At 36.5% G+C, this 19759-nt stretch overlaps 1 long non-coding RNA gene across 2 annotated transcripts in view; it reads left to right on the top strand.

Moving 5' to 3' along the window:
* LOC120547508 overlaps positions 1-19045 on the top strand; it is an 87467-nt gene extending 68422 nt beyond the window's left edge. For both annotated transcript variants that reach the window (XR_005637069.1, XR_005637070.1), the window contains 2 exons: positions 380-505; positions 13725-19045. This is a non-coding gene — a long non-coding RNA (uncharacterized LOC120547508). The remainder of the gene's footprint in view (positions 1-379; positions 506-13724) is intronic.
* The last annotated feature ends 714 nt before the right edge of the window (positions 19046-19759 follow it).

The following is a 19759-nucleotide window of genomic DNA, read 5'->3' as shown; positions in this document are numbered from 1 at the left end:
AAGATTGAACAGGTGTGTTTTTATTAACTTATAGATGGTTAAAGGTGTCTGCATTAGGCCTTGACTTGCGTCCGGAGAGGTGTAACACTGAACACTGCTGATGCAGAGCTTTGATTGCATTTTGCTTTTTAAACCTTGCTTTTTAAACCTGGCTGCATTGAAAAATCAGTCTTTCCTTTCAAAATTTCCATTTGCACTATTCCCCATAAAAACAAAATGACAAAATACAAATAGGGTAAGATAATACGTGATTGAAATAATAAGTGTTACCTATTCCAAACACGAGGGAAATGGGTACACTCCATCAAAATAAGTATTTGCTTGTTTTAAAAATGCAGTTTAGTACTCAAAGGCTAAATGATTTCTTTTTGTTTTGCAGGACTAAGGCGCATGATTGAGAAATGTCTCACCACAGGACTATCAGGCTGGTTTCCACCACATTTACCCATCCTGACAACTGATGGGGTAATCAACTCAGCAAACCTCATCGGGTAGGAGTTAACATGTAAGTGACCTATTGAAAAGTTCCTAAACGATCAAAACATGGAGAGTCCCTGACCTGCAGTGAATGTGGTTCACAAGCCTACATTACCTTATTTCTGCTGTTGCCTGCTCATTTCTACAGCTCTCCGAAAAAGGCTCCAACCCAGAGCAGCTTTGCCCAAGTTTTCTTTTTGTGGCTAATCTTTGTTTTATCAGTACATATTTTAATTGTCCTGTCAAGTGTCTTAATCTGGAAAACCTGTATTGTAAAAATCATTTAGGGTATATAAGAATCCTCTGACACAGTCTCTCTGTTCCAGCATGCAGGTTAGAGCATGGTGGTGCTGTTGCTGAAAGACATTCAGTGTGTGGTTCCCTGAGTGTAAAATACCATACCTCCCTCCCTCACACTGCAAGTTAAATGGATCTGGCACAAATTTGGCTCAATTCTAAAATTCAATTCAGGGTTGAAATCAAGCTTAAAAAGATGTATTTTTGAAGTGGGGTTGTATGAAGTACTCATCCATAGTCAGTGTATTAGCTAAAGTAAATGGCGGTCGGCACATCCCCCGTTTACCGACACAGAAGCTAAGCAATGTACTGTATTAAAGGAACACGCCGACTTATTGGGAATTTAGCTTATTCACCGTAACCCCCAGAGTAAGACAAGTCCATACATACCCTTCTCATCTCCGTGCGTGCTGTAACACTGTCTGACGGCTCCAGCATTAGCTTAGCCCAGCACAGATCCTGTAGGTAACTGGTTCCAACTAGCCTACTGCTCCGAATTGTGACAAAAGTGACAAAATAACACCAACATGTTCCTATTTACATGTTGTGTGTTGTGTTGCGTGTACAAAAAACAACGTAACATGAGACACAGCCATCTTCTAACAGTAAACAAACTGAAAAAGGACTATATTCTTCCGCCTGAGAATATAGTTCCCGGTTTGTTTACGGTTAGAAGATGGCTGTGTCTCATGTTACGTTGTTTTTTGTACACGCTGTGACTCTACAAATCACAACATGTAAATAGGAACATGTTGGCGTTATTTTGTCACTTATTCGGAGCAGTAGGATTACTGGAACCATTCACCTGCATGTTCTGTGATGGGCTGATGCCGCTGGAGCCGTCAGACAGCTTTACAGCACGCACGGAGATGAGAAGGGTATGTATCGACTTGTCTTACTCTGGGGGTTACGGTGAATAAGCTAAATTCCCAATAAGTCGGCGTGTTCCTTTAAGGCAGCTGTGGCTTTGCAGGTAGAGCGGTCGTTTACCATGGGAGGTCTGTAGTTCAATCCCTGGCTTCTGCAGTCTACATGTTGAAGTGTCCTTGGGCAAGAATGTTTATCTGATGAGCAAGGGGCACCTTGTATGGTAGCCTCGGCCACCAGTGTATGAATGTGTGTGTGTGTGCATGTGTGACTGGTACCTACAGTATAGAGTAAACAGCTTTGAGTGGTTGCTTAGACTAGAAAAGTGCCATATAAATGTTTGTTTTAATGTACGCTATATTTGGAATATTTCAATCCAAATTAACCCTAAAACCCTAAAACACCAAAACCACACAATAGCTCAAACTAATAACTAACCGATCGGGGCAGCGTAGACCAGCAACTCCCATGTTCTGGGAGATAAAAATACGATATTTTTTTAAGAAATCTGGCAGCTGTGGCGGCCTGTAGCTCACCCAGTAAATGCGTTCGTCCCATGTTGGCTGAGTCCTGCAGCGGCGTGGGTTTGAATCTGATCTGTTGCCCTTTGCTGTGTGTCATCCCCCATCTCTCTCCCCCTTTTATGTATATCCACTGTCTCTATGTAATAAAGGGAAAAGCCACAAAAAATAATCTTAAAAAAAAAAAAGACATCTGGCAGCTCTTGGCAAGGGGAGTCTGACGAAAAATGTTAGGCTTTTCATTAACACCTAACATAGCCCAAATCGTATGCCACATCCTCCCTCCTCTTCTCTCCTCCTTCAGCTATCCTCTGTGGTCTTCCCTTTACATTTCAGCCTTCGGGTTGACTCTGATGCTGGTTTACTGAAAGGTAGTGCAGCTACAGCGGCTCAGATTAATTAGCTAAAGTGGAGTCCATCCATTCATCACAAAGTCCAAATGATCAATAATATAAGTGTCATGGCGTCAGAGAGGGCAAAAATGCTAGTGTCAACACCAGAAGCTCATACGTCAGTATGTGTGTGAATGGGTGTATGTAACCGGTGTTTGCTGCTTTATACATCACAGAGAGAGAGAGACTGCATGGCAACAGTGGCAATGCCAAGAACTATAAAGCAACTGATAACAGCAGCTGACGAAGCATTTAGAAAGAGGTTGGAGTGACACTGCATTAAGCAAGTAAAACTAGAACTTTTATCAAGGTTACAAATTAATTGGTTTTAATATGAGGGTTGCCAGCAGCACAGACGGCCTGTTTGTACAATAAAGGGAAATAAATGTGGTTGCATGAACCTAATTTCTTATTATATAACTGAGAACTTCCCTCAGTCGGAGTTCAGTGTTATCACAGTAACCTGCAGTATCTGGAGTTCTCTGATTTGACCAGTCACAACATGTTTACACCTTCATCACAGTTATTTATGTGTTAGCAAGTTGCTCGTGCGTTTAACTACAGCAGCTTATGTTTTGTCTGTCTGTTTGTTGGAACACTTGCAAGGACAACATGTCAAATGTTAGAGAATTATTGGTACAAAGCCACTGAATCAATTATTGCTTTCCATTTTTTGCATTGACCTTTATGTATTTTTAAGTTTATACAATGTGCTTTATTAAAAGGCTTTCATCAGCCCGGTTAGTCACACAATGTTCTCAACCAGTAAACTTTGATTTTCTTTTGTTACTGGTCTTGGTCACAGAAAACAAATAAGCAATATTTTAAATATGCATACATTAATCAAAGTAACATGTTATCAGGGGAGGGTGGTTGGATGTGACAGGAAAAGTGGGAGTTTGCCACGGGAGACAGCTGCCACCTCTTCATAATTTTGTAATTGGAACCCAAACATGATTTTTTTCTAACCCAACCAACTACTTATTCCAACACAAACCATGCTCTTTCCCTACCAAGTCGTGTTTGTGTCTAAACCTAACCAAAACATAACCATAGTGTTGTCACATCATGAAACAGATTACCTTTTTAACAGTGATTTGGAACAGTTTTGGAAGGCGCCGACAAACGATGTCCTCCCGCCCATAGGGGCGTCAGATCATAAAAACGCTTTGTGTCGTTCTAAAGGGCAGTTACAAACAACACATTTTGTCATTTAATTATAAGTACCTGGCAAACTGTCATTCAAACACTTTCGGTTTTTGTACAGATCAAACAAACAAGGTGTAGCATGTTTATTTGTGAGCTTTGGACATGCTGTTTTGGACACTTCAGACAGAACCAGGGTAGCCGTTTCCCCCTTTTTATTTTTGTATGCTAATATAAGCTGACTGGATGCTGTACATATTTACCATACAGACATGAGTGGCATTGATCTTCTCATCGAACTCGGCATAAATCGACACACATTACCCAAAATGAATACTAATTTAATCTTTGGGGTTGAAGATAGTGTCATGTTATGGCAAATTAGTTGCCACTTCAGATTGAAGCCATCTGAGGATAGGAGCACATTCCACGGTCAGTTAATAAAGTAGGCAGCGGCTTTATGAGAGTATACTGCAGAGACCAGTCTCCACACACACACACACACACACACACACACACACACACACACACACACACACACACACACACACACACACACACACACACACACACACACACACACACACACACACACACACACACACACACACACACACACACAGCTGTCAAAACAAGTCAAGGAATAGAGGCAGGGTAAATCTGGCCATTTTATCTCCACATCCATCTCCCCAGTCAGCAAATGAGCTCCTTCTCCCGTGAAATGTAAAAGCAAGAGCAGATTAAATGAGAGTCCAACGAAGAGTAAATCACTCACTTCAACTCTAAAGTCATTTTCTTTTTCCTGCCGACGTTGTTCACCTCAAAAAACATTGGTTCATATTTTTTCAAGTCTATCTTAGTAAACAAAGTCTTTTTCACAGCAGACATTTTGAGCCGTCATAGTACAAAAAGCATCACATTAACAATGGTTTCATTCTTGTCAATTGTTCTTGTGAAAGTGTGACCCTGAAACTGAAGCAGCTAAATGTAATTCAGCAATGATTACTTACTTTATTAATTAATTACTTATTATTAAAAAAAAGCCTAATAAAAGAGTTACTGGTTGCTGTGGGCAACTTATCAAAAGGGATAGTGGGAGATTTCCAACAAAGAAAGGACTTGTATAAACAATGTAAAAAGCTATCAGATGTATTTGTTTTAGACAGAGTCCCCGGCCCCAATACTTCCTAAAATGAAAACACATGACTGAGGTTGCAAAGTTATGGCATCTGTCAAATTTGTCAAATCAATATATTTTGGACAATTTTTAGTCAGTAAGATAGGTAAGTACCCGGTGTATATAATCTTAAACTGTAAAAGAGTTCAGTGGCTGCAGGAAGTCATAGTGCCCTTTGCTATAAATGCCTTCTTTTGACAACTCTTTCCACATTTGAATTCCAAAATCATAAAGACCAGTAAATAAATATTTTTTTGCATCCAAGCAGAGACTGCTGAAAGTGTAAACTGCTACCAAAGAAGAAAATTCTGTATTGTCAGTGATGTCCTCCATCTCTTACATTGGAACTGCATTAGGAAGGGATCTCGCCTTTGTGGACAGCAGGAATGGAAAACAGTATGAATATTGTATTAAGATACTGTAGACTTATGTGAACCATTTAACCAAGGAAAATGTCGATCATAAAAGAAATGTAAGAACATCCCAATCTAAATCCGTTAAATCAAGCTGCACTACAGTACTTCACATAGGCTACTGGTATGCACCATAGACATGTGTGGCAGGTATGAGAACATTATGAGCATTGTTTGGACTACATTCAAAAAGACAACTAACTTGGTCTTCAACCTTTGGAACATGTTCCAACAAAATTCAGTTTCAGAGCAACCAAGAGATATTTTGCAGATAGAAATTAAATGTAACTACAAGGCAACAGCAGATAAATGATGTATCTAAAAACACAGGCACGATGCAAACAGGCTTTTTTTTGAACGCGAGTGGCTGTTTTTTAACCTTTGATGAACAAACCTTGTTAAATGTTCTGTGTGGTTTCTCAGTGCTGTTGTAGGAGGCTTTTTTCTTCCGTTTGATCACAAAGGATTAGTAAGTCGGTTTTAAATGTTCAAATGAGCTTCTCTGAGCTCTAGAAACTAAACAGTGTGTTAGTGTGATCTTAAATTAATCATCGTCACATCAGTAGATTTTTAATATAAACAAGTCACAAACTCACATTTGTATCTGTGTTTACACTCTGTAGAGTCAACATAGATATTTGTGAAAAAATATCCAGATGTTTACCCATAAAGAATTATTAATAATACTGAATACTACTTAAACCTGTTCACTAATTGATTCACTTATTTAGCAAATATACCTTTACTCTCATGTTTTATCATTTAGCTAATTGCATTTTTGATTTGTTTGAACTATGTGCACATATGGAGTGTATGGTTAGCACTACTGTAGCGACCAGTTAAAGTTCAGAATATCAATACTTTTTACATAGATTCACCTTCCATTAATGCGTCTTCATTAAAAAGTTACTTAATTAAAGCTTATTTTAATAGTTGCCTGCATGTTTTAAAGTCACATACGACAAATATATTTATGTACAAATTCATAAAAACCATACTGCCAGTTCATTAGGTACACGTAACTTAAACTAAAGCAGTCTAATACAACACTCCTGCAATAAATGGTACTATCTGGAAGGTTATCACTGGTATACCAAGGGGTCTTATATTATATAGTCTATGTAACACAATTTAACGGCACCACAAACTGCATCCTCCAAAATGACCATTAGGTTAAATCAACAGCTCTCTTAAACATACATTTTAACGTTTATAAAGGTCAGATGTATTGCATTATTTTTTGCTAGATGTACCAATAAACTGACAGTGGAGAATATATAGTATGTAGCTCATCCACAATAACTGTAACATTCAATACAGTTCAAAAGAGGATTGTAAGGAAATGACTTATCTACTGCACAACTCTCTCGTCTTCACCTTTGATCTCCAGCCAATACATACAGCTGGTGTTAACTCTTAAACCTGCTTAACGCTGATGCAGGTTTCCACTTTATCAAAAGGGGCATCAAGACAAAACATCTACTCATCCATCAAACTGGTTAATCTCCTTTCACCAATAATAAATGGACTGATTCATTAAGTGGAGAAAACCCATGGCGTAACCCCTGATCTCCGAATGAATTGCAATTTGTATTCACACTTACAGGCTGCGTATAGTAACTGAGTGTCAGATAGGAGCTCCAGCATAACACAATTTTCATTTCATTTATCTGCGGAAGGAGGGGCTTGTGGGCTCTTAGGCTATATACTAATGCTGCATTAATGTCATAACAACAAGTACACAAGTAAGGTAAAAATGCTCACATCACCCTCCAAGTTGTAATTATTTGACATTAGAAATAACTACAACATCTCTCACTTACAAAACTATAGAAATGACAACAAACTGGTGGCAAAATGTATCTAAATAAAATGCCATATTAACCCTAATGCAATCAATACAGCTAATAAAAATGAGCTATTTGATATCTAGTTTCACTTGTAAATAAATTGCTACAAATATGTAACTTTTTTTTTTGGTCAACAATGGGGAAATAATCTTTAAATAAGGCGTTGATCGTTAATTAACACAGCTTTAAAATTTTACTTTGTTTAACAATTTAATAGGAATGCTTTTGGTTGTCAACAGATCATCACTTTACTTAAGAACCTATATTAACTTAATCCACCTTTCAAAACAAATCCCTCCATATACACTCGCTGTATGTTTGATTCAAGGCCCATCAAACTTTTATTTTGAATTATGTATTATGAGTTTATTAAACATTCACACGTCAGTTTTAAATCATTCCCCCAACCTCATTTTTGTCACATTTAAAACTTAAACTGTAGCAGAATATTTCTCTGACATATCAGGACATTCTGGACAACTGAATTTCAGATTTTTTTTTTTTACTAATTTCTCTAATTAAATCCACTTCTACATGAAGGCAAGTGTAGCCAGAGATGAGATGCTGTTTCTACAAGCTTCTAAAGCACCCCCCCCCCATAAATGTACTTGGCAGTATTTAAAGCTGCCCGAGAGAGCTAAATCCATTTTATCAGGCAAGGAAGACAAAGCGCAGGGTAATCCATCAGACTGGTTAATCAGGTCCCGTCCCTTCAGTAAATTATTCATCATAGTTATACGTCTTTGTCCTGAGTGAAAAAGATCACTGGAGTGAATGGGCACCCCTGTTTAACCCTCTGAGGGCAAAGGACACACCGGAGCGTCCAATGATGTTTGGACAACAGACAACACTCCTATTCAAAAAAACAATGTTACAAAATCTCACTTATACTATTTTATTAATATATTACACTACTTTTGTGAACCTAACACATTGGGAAAATCCTTTTATGCAACAAAACAATTTGTCTACAAGAGTAAAGGTATGTTATCATCTTCACAAGATTTGAGGAATTCCAAAAAATGAACATTAACTTTATCGGCTTTAGGGTCAAATGATCTCTTTACACATTGCTGTCGGACAAATTTGGGACCCACTATACAGAATGCTGAGTTTGATCTAAACAATTTGATATTCAACACATTGGGATCAGTTATATGGAAATACTCTTAAAAAGATAATTTAAAAAGATATGTAAAAATCGAAAATGCCCTTAGATCTCAGAGGTCCTGTATATAGACAGCCCCAGTTTACTTTGAAAGAGAAGATGATTGTGGTTATGGATTGAATGTTGCTGCAAGTGTTTCTCTGCAAAAATTGCTCTTTTAGGCCTTTGAATTTGTCAAAAATCTGTTGTTTTCTTTGTATATTTTTTATTATTGATCCCTGAAATATCTGTTTCATGTTCTGATAATCTGATTTACTGCAGACGCACTGTTGTTGACACAACGATTTCTAACACTTGTACCGAAATTGACTGGTACCGAAACATCTTCTGACAGCTATTTGTTGAGTCTATAACTAAGTGGTGCTCCACTTAAAAAGGGCAAATGACTAATTCATCTCCTCAGCCCTTAACAGAATGATTAACAGCGTCACTGAAGCTGAGAAATTTCAAACTCCCTGGCCTGTGGTCAGTGTAATGGCCACGGTGTGAGGGAAGAGGCTGGGTTATAAATGGAAGACTGTAATTTATCTTTGTTGTACTTCTTTACAAGGTCTTTAATCACAGTGTCCACCTTTGGGACTTTAAGATATTCATCCTCAGGAGAAGAGCCTATCAGTCAGTAGATAACTAAAGAGATCGGTCTTAATAAAAATGGTTGTGTATATGAGTATCGTGTATTTACATAAGATAGCTTGGTTTCTGGGGATTTTAATTGTGTCTACCATAGGATACAGGATGTGTGTGTGTGTGTGTGTGTGTGTGTACGTGCGTGTGTGTGTGTGTGTCTGTGTACGTGTGTACGTTTGTCTATTTAGAGCTATTAAATCCCCTTTTTCTCAAAATGAGTGGGGAAAAAATAATATTAATAATCTCAAATAGGGCTAGTAACTGCACTGGAATCGTGAAAATCACAAATTCTTGAAAAATGTAAGTTGCTATGAGAAACAGGTTGGAATAATCTAAAATTATATCACGTGTTTTGAGAAAATAAGACTTTAAACACTCAATAACTGACAAAAATGGCTTGATTAGATAATAATTTTAGCAGCGCACTGTAACGGACTGCACTATATAGTCTTTACCAAATTTGAAATAAAGTTTTCAATCGGAAACAACTGCACATGCTCACGGAGCACAAATTATGAGTCATAATTATCAACGTGCTGAAAAGATTTCACCACAACTTGACATACGGTATGCATTTAAAATGCTGCAGGAGAGTAGGAGTTAGGTTTGGTCACCAGCCCTTATTAGTATGTGATGCATTTACTTGATTTAAAAGAAAGTTTACAATCGAAATAAGGGGTATAGTCTTTGACCAGATGAGTGCAAAAACATAATCCACTGTCAAAACATCTCACTTGTGTTGTCTCGCGCTACAGTCGTTATAGGCTTTCCAGAGTATCATCTGCTAAAACAACAGCCTGAAGAGTAAATATCTCCAAACAGCTTTCTGCCTCATCGTTTCCACTGATGCACAAAGCACTGGGGAGGAGGTCCTCTTGTCTGTTGTAAAGCCAAAAGTGCAAGGCACTTTTTTTTTTTTTATACCAGTGAGACAAAGCTTCAAAGGACTTTGTTTTAAATGGTTTAGACTGGGCAGATGAGGTACATTCATGACTCAAACAAAGCTTGGTCAAATCAAAGTGACCCTAATTATTTGTCTTTAAAGTAAATAAGACTTTGCTCACATATTTGTGAATAGATATAAAAAAACAATCTATACAAAGTTAATAAGAGTTGGCATGATGATTTAACTTTTAGTGAATAGATGTAATGTCTTCAGGCTCTGCAGTAAATTACAGTATAATTTACTCCATCATGCTGCTGTATGTGTAATAAATCCTTGACAATGACCTGTAGTTGCTTATTGGCTAACAGGAGGAGGACTGCCTTTGCTTTAGTGTGTCAGAGTGAGCTGAGTGGACGTTTTGGTGTTCTGTAACAATGAGAAACTAATTAAGGCATGTCTGTGGTGCAGACTATGTTAATGTTGAAACTATTGTCCATTTCCTCTGCAGAAAACATGTACAGTTTCTGTGTACAGTAGGAGATTTTGGCAGTCTCCAAACACACGTCTTCTTCTTGTCTGTGGCGTTAAGGCATAGGAGGCTAGGAATTGTGTTGCCCTCTTGCTTTTATACATTTATTTATATACATAGGCTATACAGTCAACTAATAGCTTTAGTTGAATGTGCCTTTGTGTCTTTGACCAGCAAGTACTCCGAAAGGCCCGGTCTATATTAGACTGCACAAACCACTCCCTTCACTCTGAGTTCGTAACACTCGCCTCAGGTCGATGATTTAGAGTACCCCCGGTTCAAGAGCAATAGGAGTAAAAAACTCCTTTGTCCCATGTGCAATAACTCGGCTTAATTTGCACATTTAGAGATTCCTCCAGTGGTGATGAATTGTGTTGTGTGTATTACATACAGGAACCATTTTTGTACTCATGTCTTTGTATTGTTGTCTTGTTTATTTGTTTGAATGTGTTTCTTTTTATCTTGCACTCCTGACTGCATATCAAGTTTAAATGAACTGAACTGTGCTACAAAGTAGGTTTTCTGTGCATGTAGCCTCTGATACGGTGGTGTTGAGGCTGAATGGTCAGGTGGAAAGGTAGCTCACTAATCTGCCAGGTTTTTAAACAACAGAAAAGTAAATGCAGCTTTTAGAAGACAGTATAAAAGTGAATACAGACTACATACATGTAAAGGTCTATTTAAGGTCTATATGTCATGAAATTGTTATCAAAAGTCAGGTTGTCTCATCTGTTGTCCCTGGCCAGATTACATTACATTACATGTCATTTAGCTGACACTTGTATCCAAAGAAACTTCCAGTGAAGTGCTTTCAACCATAAAGGTAAACTCCGAACAGCAAGAATCAAGTGCAAGCACATTAGGTACAAATAAGCCAAACTACAAAGAGTCACATGTAAGTGCAAATGTAAGTATTTTTTTATTTTATATATTTTTATCCAAGGTGCAGTCGGAAGAGATGTGTTTTTAGCCTGAAGAAGATATGTGCAATGTGGATTGCTTTCAAAAGCTGGTGCCTTGCTGTTTATTTTTTCTTTTCACTTTTGTGCCTAAATGTAATTTCTTTTATTGTTGAACCTCCATCTGCAACTAAAATGTTGAAGGAAAAAGAAATTAAATTCTGGTTTAATAAGAGCGGGAAGATCATCTATGGATTGTGACTTACTGTGTATTTTTAGTCAAAATCATAGCCCGACATTTCCTTTGTTTTCATCAATGCTGCCGTGTGTGTGTGTGTGTGTGTGTGTGTGTGTGTGTTGCGTGCGTGCGTGCGTGCGTGTGTGCGTTCAACAGTCTGATTCAGAAACCGGACAGAAAGTCTGGAAGGAAAGCAGGAAGCTGCAAAGACAAACATTGTACACAGATGTTTATCAAATACAAGTGTCGTAGTAAATAACATATTTACATTTGCCAAACTGCTTTTTGTCTAGACTTGTATTTATGTTTGTGAAGGCAGTAATTACAGAAGTGGGTTTTTACTATAATTAGATAAAGTTAAGTCCTAACCATGAGAACTTCACGGAGGACACTTGTTGAAAAAACTACATTTATTGTGTTAGTAGGCCCTAGTTTAATAAATCATGGAGATTAAGAAGGAACATTTTGGCAGCTTAGGTGTTAAAGGCACACTCAGTTTGATATATTACTTGTTTGCTGATATTCGTAATATGATCTTAAAAATCAAACATTGATTGTTACTCTAATTATAAATATGATAAAGAAAGGTTTAAAGGAAGTCTAATGACATTGTTTTTACTTCATTTTATTTTAAGCAGGAGACATACGGAACAACAGCAGCACGTGTGATATAAATAGCAGGCTGTTAGACACAGCTAACCTATAATAGAATACCATCTGAGAACTCCAATCGTATTAAAAAAAAAAAAAAATCTTCTAAGAGTTACCAGAAAAGAAGCAGAGTAAAATGTGTAAAACCAATAACACACTCCAGATTCTGATGCATCTGCTTGTTATAAACACATCAGTGGTGCCAGTAGCCATTACAGAGCAAACCGGTTATTACTTACAGTTTTTGCCGATTGCTTACACACTGAAATCAAAATTATTACACAATTATCAAAACCTTACACTAAAGGAGCAAAACATTGGCCCAGATGTGCACTACTATAAAAACAATGTCAGCTTCACACTTTTTGCAAATAGATAAAATAAAATACACACAGTGATTTGCAAAACATTAAACACACTTGTATTCATTAGACACAGAAGTATATCATGATGTCACTTCCTTGCACTTCCAAAGCACTGACTGTCAAATGACCACACCAATGAGCCAATCTGTGAAACACAGCCATCAGGTGCGCAAACACATGATTGCCTAATTGTAGACACACCATTCAGGTTTAAGCACTATAAAAATGCAGCAGGTTAGTTCACCTGCCTTCAACCAGGCCAGATCCAGCTAGGTGAAGAGATAATGTCTAGTATTTTCTGTACTTTTTCTGATTTTATTTTTTTTATTTTTATTTTTTCTGCAATTGTAACCTGTACTGGATACAGTATATTGTGTTTGTCTGTTTTTTGCTGAGCTAACAGTGTTACGCACACTACTGTAGTAGCATGAAAACTGGGACATCCATGGTATATGGAGAGAAATGCAGCATTGGTCTTTTGTAGTGTTTGATGAACTTATTGTATATTTTCACTTTCTTTGTGTACTTCATTACAGTACTCTAATCACTTAGAAATAGAATTGCTGAAAGTGTTTTCGGTTAGCAACAGCAGTGTGTAACTGGTTCAAACAGAATAAGATCATGAGAAACATTTGTGTCTCATATGGTAACAAAATATGGTTTTTATAAATTAGTGTATAGTTTTTGCAAGAGTGTTACATTTTGCGAAAGGTCTGAGGTGTTCTGCTAATTGTGTGTGTGGTTGTGCTAATTGTGTGTAGTGTTTTGAAAAACCGGTCCCTGCTTTCAAAATAGTGCTTAAGCAATCAACTGTCATTAACAGTATAAACCCTGCACTGTTTTTAATACCAAGTTTTGTTATATTAAATAGTATATTATGGGATATTACAATTCCTGATATAATACATGTAGACAATCTGAGGAACATTGATAAATTGTTGCCCATGTTGTAAGGTTTATTTTTAAGAAAATTAAATGTTTCCTTCTCTGTAGGTCTGCAAAAAATACATTTTTATTAGTGGCTTATTGGTGTTTTATTCTGTTGGATTTGGTGCCGTTCCAGCCTGTTGTGTTTAATTTGCTCACAGCCTATAATGCCCAATAATGTGTCCCCTTATGTTTTCATATTTTTTTTAATAATTTCCCCCATTCATGTCCTTTCACTGTGTTGTTTTGTGTTCTTTCCCTCCATCCTAACAATGTTTTTCTCTCGTGTTCCAGTTGACATATTGCTGAGTCAGTTTGGGGTCATGACATCATCGTCATGAGATGGGGCGGCTGCTGAGTGGTGACCACAGGCAGCGACAGAAGACTTGGTGCTGAATGTCCTTGTTTGCAGCTGCTGGTTCTTGGCAAAAAAAAACATTGTGCGGTGGAGTTGCCTCAGGAAATAATTTGCTCAAATGTTGAAAGCAAGAACAAATTCAAGAGGTTTGCAAGGGCAGTAAGTAAGATTTTTATTGTCGCATTGCACCAGATGACCATAAAACACCTGCAGGAGGTCGATAGCGTCTGTAATTGTCCAGGTGCTGAGGTTAGCTGGCTTTCCAAACTCTTTCCTTTTCTTTTAGTTTCGCTTGTGGGCTGTTTTGGCTCAAAATCCCCAGAGCCAGTGAAGTCCTGCAGATACTGTTAAAATCCCAGCTGGTGGTGAACACAGCAAGTAACACATACGTGAATTAGTACTATTTTATTTTTATATATATATATATATATATATATATATATATATATATATATATATATATATACATACATACATACATACATACACACAGTACATATCATGAAGAGACAAGCTGAAAAAGAAAACATTTGAAAGTGTTGAATTATTAATATTTTAGTGATTTGCAGGCATCTATAGACTTTCAGTGAAAGGGACTAAAATAAGTTGGGATAAAATCTAATCAAATAGACTGTAATATCATTTTATTTCTTACATTAATATTGTGTATAAATTGTGAAACACTTTTTCACAACCATAAACTGTTCTATAATAATATGTTGAGTGATAATCACTAATGATTTATTTTAAACGATGATCACTAAAGATTTATAAGTTTTTATTGGCAGCTCTGTCCTTTTTCTTGTAATTTGGGTTCACGGCAGCTTTATACTTTGTTAACTTGAAATAAATGAGTTAGTGCTGAAACCTTGCATGTAACCTTTCCTTGCGTGAGGAATCTATGTTGCTAGTCTTGATTTACTATCTAAGAAATCAAAAGCCAAAATATCTTACAAGCTTCAGTTCTTTGTTCATTAAATTCACTAGGTTTGGCAGGGAGATTGGCACTAGCAGACACATAGGAGCAGTAAGACACAAGAAACACACACAACTACTGACTTGAAAGAATAATAGAAAATATAATGAATAGAAATACATTTATGAAAGGTTCTGTTTAGTTTCATTTCTCTGGTATACCTTACTTCCCTTTTCTTATGTTTTTCATTGTCTTTAGAAAACCAAATTAGTTCCACCTGACTCAAATCTACCTAAGTCAAATATAACATGGAAATAATTAGAAAACAAATAAATGTACAGCCAAAATATACATAGTAATACAATTATGATAAAATAAAGGTTAAAAAAAGAAAATGCTCAACTCTCAGGTGTATAGCCATACGGAAAAATGAAACGTATTCTCTGTTTGAACAAGTTGGTTCAGTTATCAGTTCTTAATAGGCTCAAGTACAGTATGCTGTTATTTTGTTTTTATAACTGTGTATTTACAGGTTTTCTCCTATACTAAACATCCTCTGATGACTAAATTCATTTGTTCTTCCTCTTTGTGTTGCAGATAATATACCTTGCCTGTATCTACATCAAATAAATCCTATTCTATTACATCTTGTTTTGGAATTTAATATTAAAAAAAAAAAAGATCAAAACAGGTAACGGCAATGAATGATGTAAGGTGATGTAACAGACGTCATTAGGTCACGGACTAAGGTCTAAAATTCCTGTGTTTGTTTGACACTCCACCACCCCATAACCCCAACCTGCTTATACTTTGTCACCTCGCCTCCTTGCAAATCCAAGTGATGGAAAAAGTACTCTACTTCAATATAAGTACCAATACCACAAAGTACAAATACTCCACTACAAGTACAGTATAGGCCTACAATTCCTGCATATAAAATCTTACATAGCCTAAGTAAAAGTACTTGTTCTGCAGGGACTTTATAAGATTCAAAGTGTGAGCTGCATTTGACTGTTGTGACTACATGGTTGAGGTGGAGCTACTTTTAATTTCTACTTTTGGCTCTCTCCAAAGGGTCTAAAAAGAAGAAGAATGTATTATATAAGGAATTATTTTGTTGTAGTTCTTTACTTGACTAATTCCATTTGATGATATTTCATACTTCTACTCTCTTAAGTTTCAGAAGGAATTTTTTTATTTTTTATTTTATCTGACAGCTTTAGTTACTAGTTATTTTTTATATCATTATTTTACTTTGGGAATCATAAAAGCTTCTCAAATACAAAGCATTGGCAAAGACATTTTCCCAACTTTATATTTGTTTTATTCTTGGAGGCCCGAAAAGGTAATTGTGGTCCATTATTTCACAAAAAAAAAAGCAAAGATAAGAGAATAGTTTAAAACAACATGGATTTGTAAATCAAATGTTTTTTCTTCTCTTCTACCTGATTAATAATCTCATGACCCCTGAGATTTATTTTTAGACCCTTTTGGAGAGGGCCAAAAGTAGAAATGACTGGTACTGTATTTACCCTCATGGCATTTTTAAATGCATGTAACTCTGTTAATATAAAACCCCTTCATCTCTCAGTACGTGACTTTTCCTAAATAGGGTAGTGAGTTATGGGGGTTGCGGTGTAAAAAGAAAACCACCAGCAGGTAAATTTGACCCCCACTGTATATTAGCATTCACAACACCGCCTAGAAAGGCCAGCATTCCATTTACTCCTAATTCATAATAATCATTGTGCTTTTTTTATCTTTTATTTTCAGACATTGTGTTGTTTCAAAAATCTCATCTGCAGCAGCAGAGACAAGAAATCAAAAGTGAGATAAAAATGCTGATTTAAAAAAAAAAAAAAAGGAAGAAAGGCAGATCCTGGGTGGGTGTGTTAGTGTTTGAAAGAGAGGGTGTGAACTAAAGGAAGAGAGGGACAAAGAGCGAACAGGAAAGAGTGTGTGTGTGAAAAAGAGCAAGACGGTGTGAGTCAGAGGAGAGAGAGAATGAGGAGGGGAGATATATTTGTCTGCCTATGAAGCTTGTTTGGGATACCAGCCTGTTAAAGTTTAGCAGAAGTGAATCCTGTCTGTAAGCATCTGATGACAATACACCAATAAAACATCTCAGACCGAGGAAGCGGTCTGTTGTTGTTGGTGTGTTTGAAGGAGAACTACAGTTCACGTTTCTGTAAAGTACATTTAGGACATGTTCACATACACGTTTGCTTCGACACCCACTGGCGAGAATTATTCAAAACTGAACACTTTTTATTTTCAACAACGCTGCAAAGTGATAATGACAGCAGACAGCAAGTGACCAAAACTGTACTCTACATTATTTAAAACTCTCGACTGGAGGGTGAAACCTAATTTCACAGAATGCAAAGTGCAACGACACATCTCACGTTTGATTGACACAAAAAAAAAAAAACCTGGGTTTGCTCACACTCAACTGGTAGTTAAATGTCCTAACTGTACATTTAAACTGTACGAAAAATAAACCTTCATTCATACAAGTTGAAGTATACATCTAACACTTTGCAAGTTGAATTGACATTTAATAACAGTATATCTTAATGGAACCATATCTTGGTTCAGATTTAATCACTTTTTAAAGGATAGTTGTTTATTTTTGAGCAAAGGAATTGTATTGATTTCATTAGGATCAGTATATCTGGCCAATAACAGCCTTTCATCAAATGTCAATAACTCAATGTATTTCTATAAACATAGTTTTCTTTTGTTTTGCACATTTTATTTTTCAAGTTCTTCTTTACTTATTTAGAAATCCTTTTTCCATTATGAAAAGTAACTTAGCACTGGCTGGAAACCATTTCTATTTTTTTTTTGCTGACCTGCATTGGTTTTGCTTCTCACCTTCCTGCAACGATGTGGAAGTGTAATTGAGGATGTTCTGACCACACCCAGCAGAGGTGCAAAAGACTTTAAATGTTCAACCAGAGAGGGCAGTGAAACACTGCTTTTTAGCCTGGTATTAAAGGCACAGTTGGACATTTTGAAAAAATGCGCTATTTACCTTTTACATTTTTTTAAGATTATTTTTTGGGCATTTTTAGGCCTTTATTGACAAGACAGCTGAAGAAATGAAAGGGGAGTCCCGCTTCGTCGAGGCGTCAACCTCTATATATGGGCACCCGCTATACCAACTGAGCTATCCGGGCACCCCGCTATTTACCTTTTGACGAAGAGTTATATGAGAGGTTTGATACCACAGCCAGGGTGCGATTTGCCAGCGGGGATGCGTGGAATTTCCCCCTTTCTGGTCTATATATCCCTGCCTCGGCTGAATTATTTTTTAGCCCCGGTGGGGACAAAATCAAAGTGATCATCTACGTCACCATTAGCCTAGACCAGTGGTTCTCAACCTTTTTGAGTCGTGACCCCCAGAAGAATGAGGCTGGTGTTCACAACCCCCCAAACCCATCTGCAATGAAAAAGAGAGCTGCAAAGAGCTTTTTTTTCTTTTATCAAACTGATCATTAGATGCAAACATTTACATGTTTCCGCATGATCCAATGGTATTTATCCCATGTTTATAACCTAAGGGGTCGAACATTAGTGTTATTATAATTATGATTATAATAGTAATTATTAATTGTTTGCAAATTGACAGATTAGAGGAGAATGGACTGGAAAAAATCTTCTCTCTGAGAATGCAAGTCTGCTTTCAGAGAGGCTGAGCAATGCATTAAATCATGAAACATGCATTAGTTGAGCATTACTTAATTATATTATTCATACCCTTATTATAAAGTGTTGCCAATTTCTCTTTTGAACTAGAGTAAACTTTCATTTACGGTTAAAGTGATTTACAGATTTCATAGATGGAAGGGTAACGTAGGGACGGCGTGTAGATGGTGCTCAGTAAGGATGGAATTACTCCTACTGAGAGTTCATGACTGTATGGGGTTAGAAAAGTCATAAATGTAAACAAACAAGAGTTGATGAAAGTCTGTTTTTTTCTGCAGAGTTGAAATTGAAGGGTTATATCCTTTTTTATATACACGTTCTTTAGATCTTAATTAGAAACAACTAAGTAATTACTACAGTTGTCTCACTCAAAAACGGCTATGTGTATATATTTAACATTTTGTCTCATAATCTGTCTTTTTGAATGCTAAAAAAAATAATACCACCAACTATTTTTAAACTCAAAGGGAAAAATCTGTGGCTCTACACTTTTCTCTAACAGCAAAAACAAAAGGCTGGCAACCCCGCAAAAGTCAAGTCAAGTTGAAAAATCAAGCTTATAAAAGAAAAGATCAAAGATGGTCAAGTATTCCGCCTTCCTTGATCAGAATCAGAATCAGAATCAGAAAAGCTTTATTGCCAAGTACATTTTTTACACATACAAGGAATTTGTTTTGGTGTCGTAGGTTCATGTCACACATTATCTAAAATAAGTTAGCAAACAGGTTAACAGAACAGACAATATAAGTATAAATATATGTGTATATATACACACACAGGATGTAATAAAATAAGAGTAACAATTGAGATAAAAAGAGCAGATTAAGTACAATGGCATGTAGAGCCAGAGGTGGGTGTGGAGAGAGTCAGGGTGGTTTCCGTTGATTTTAACATAGACATCTCAACACATTTTATATTATTATTATTATTATTATTATTATTATTATTATTATTATATTAACACTGGAAATGAACTAGACTGTAGTATCTGCTGATCAAAAGAATATCCTAAAACTAATGATATTATGCAAATATTAGCATGTTAACATGCTAAAATAAGATTGTGAACATGGTAAATATTATACCTGCTTAACATCAGTATGTCAGCATTTTCATTAAGAGCATGTTAGCATACTGATGTTAGCATTTATCTGTCAGCTTCACATGGCTGTAAAATTTTATGCTGTGCCCCAATTCCATACTACATACTAATTCTACAAAATATGTACTACTATGCTAATAGTATAGTATACTGTTTTAGCAGTATCTTAGCGAATTGCATAGTCAGCTATCAACATGGGTGTGTGCATCATGATTATAAAAATGAGCGTGCCATTTAGTGCT

This window comes from Perca fluviatilis, chromosome 19 (assembly GCF_010015445.1).
Source record: "Perca fluviatilis chromosome 19, GENO_Pfluv_1.0, whole genome shotgun sequence".
Taxonomy (NCBI): Eukaryota; Metazoa; Chordata; class Actinopteri; order Perciformes; family Percidae; genus Perca; species Perca fluviatilis.
Note: the sequence above shows the minus strand (reverse complement) of the source record. Positions and strands in the feature narration are given on the sequence as shown.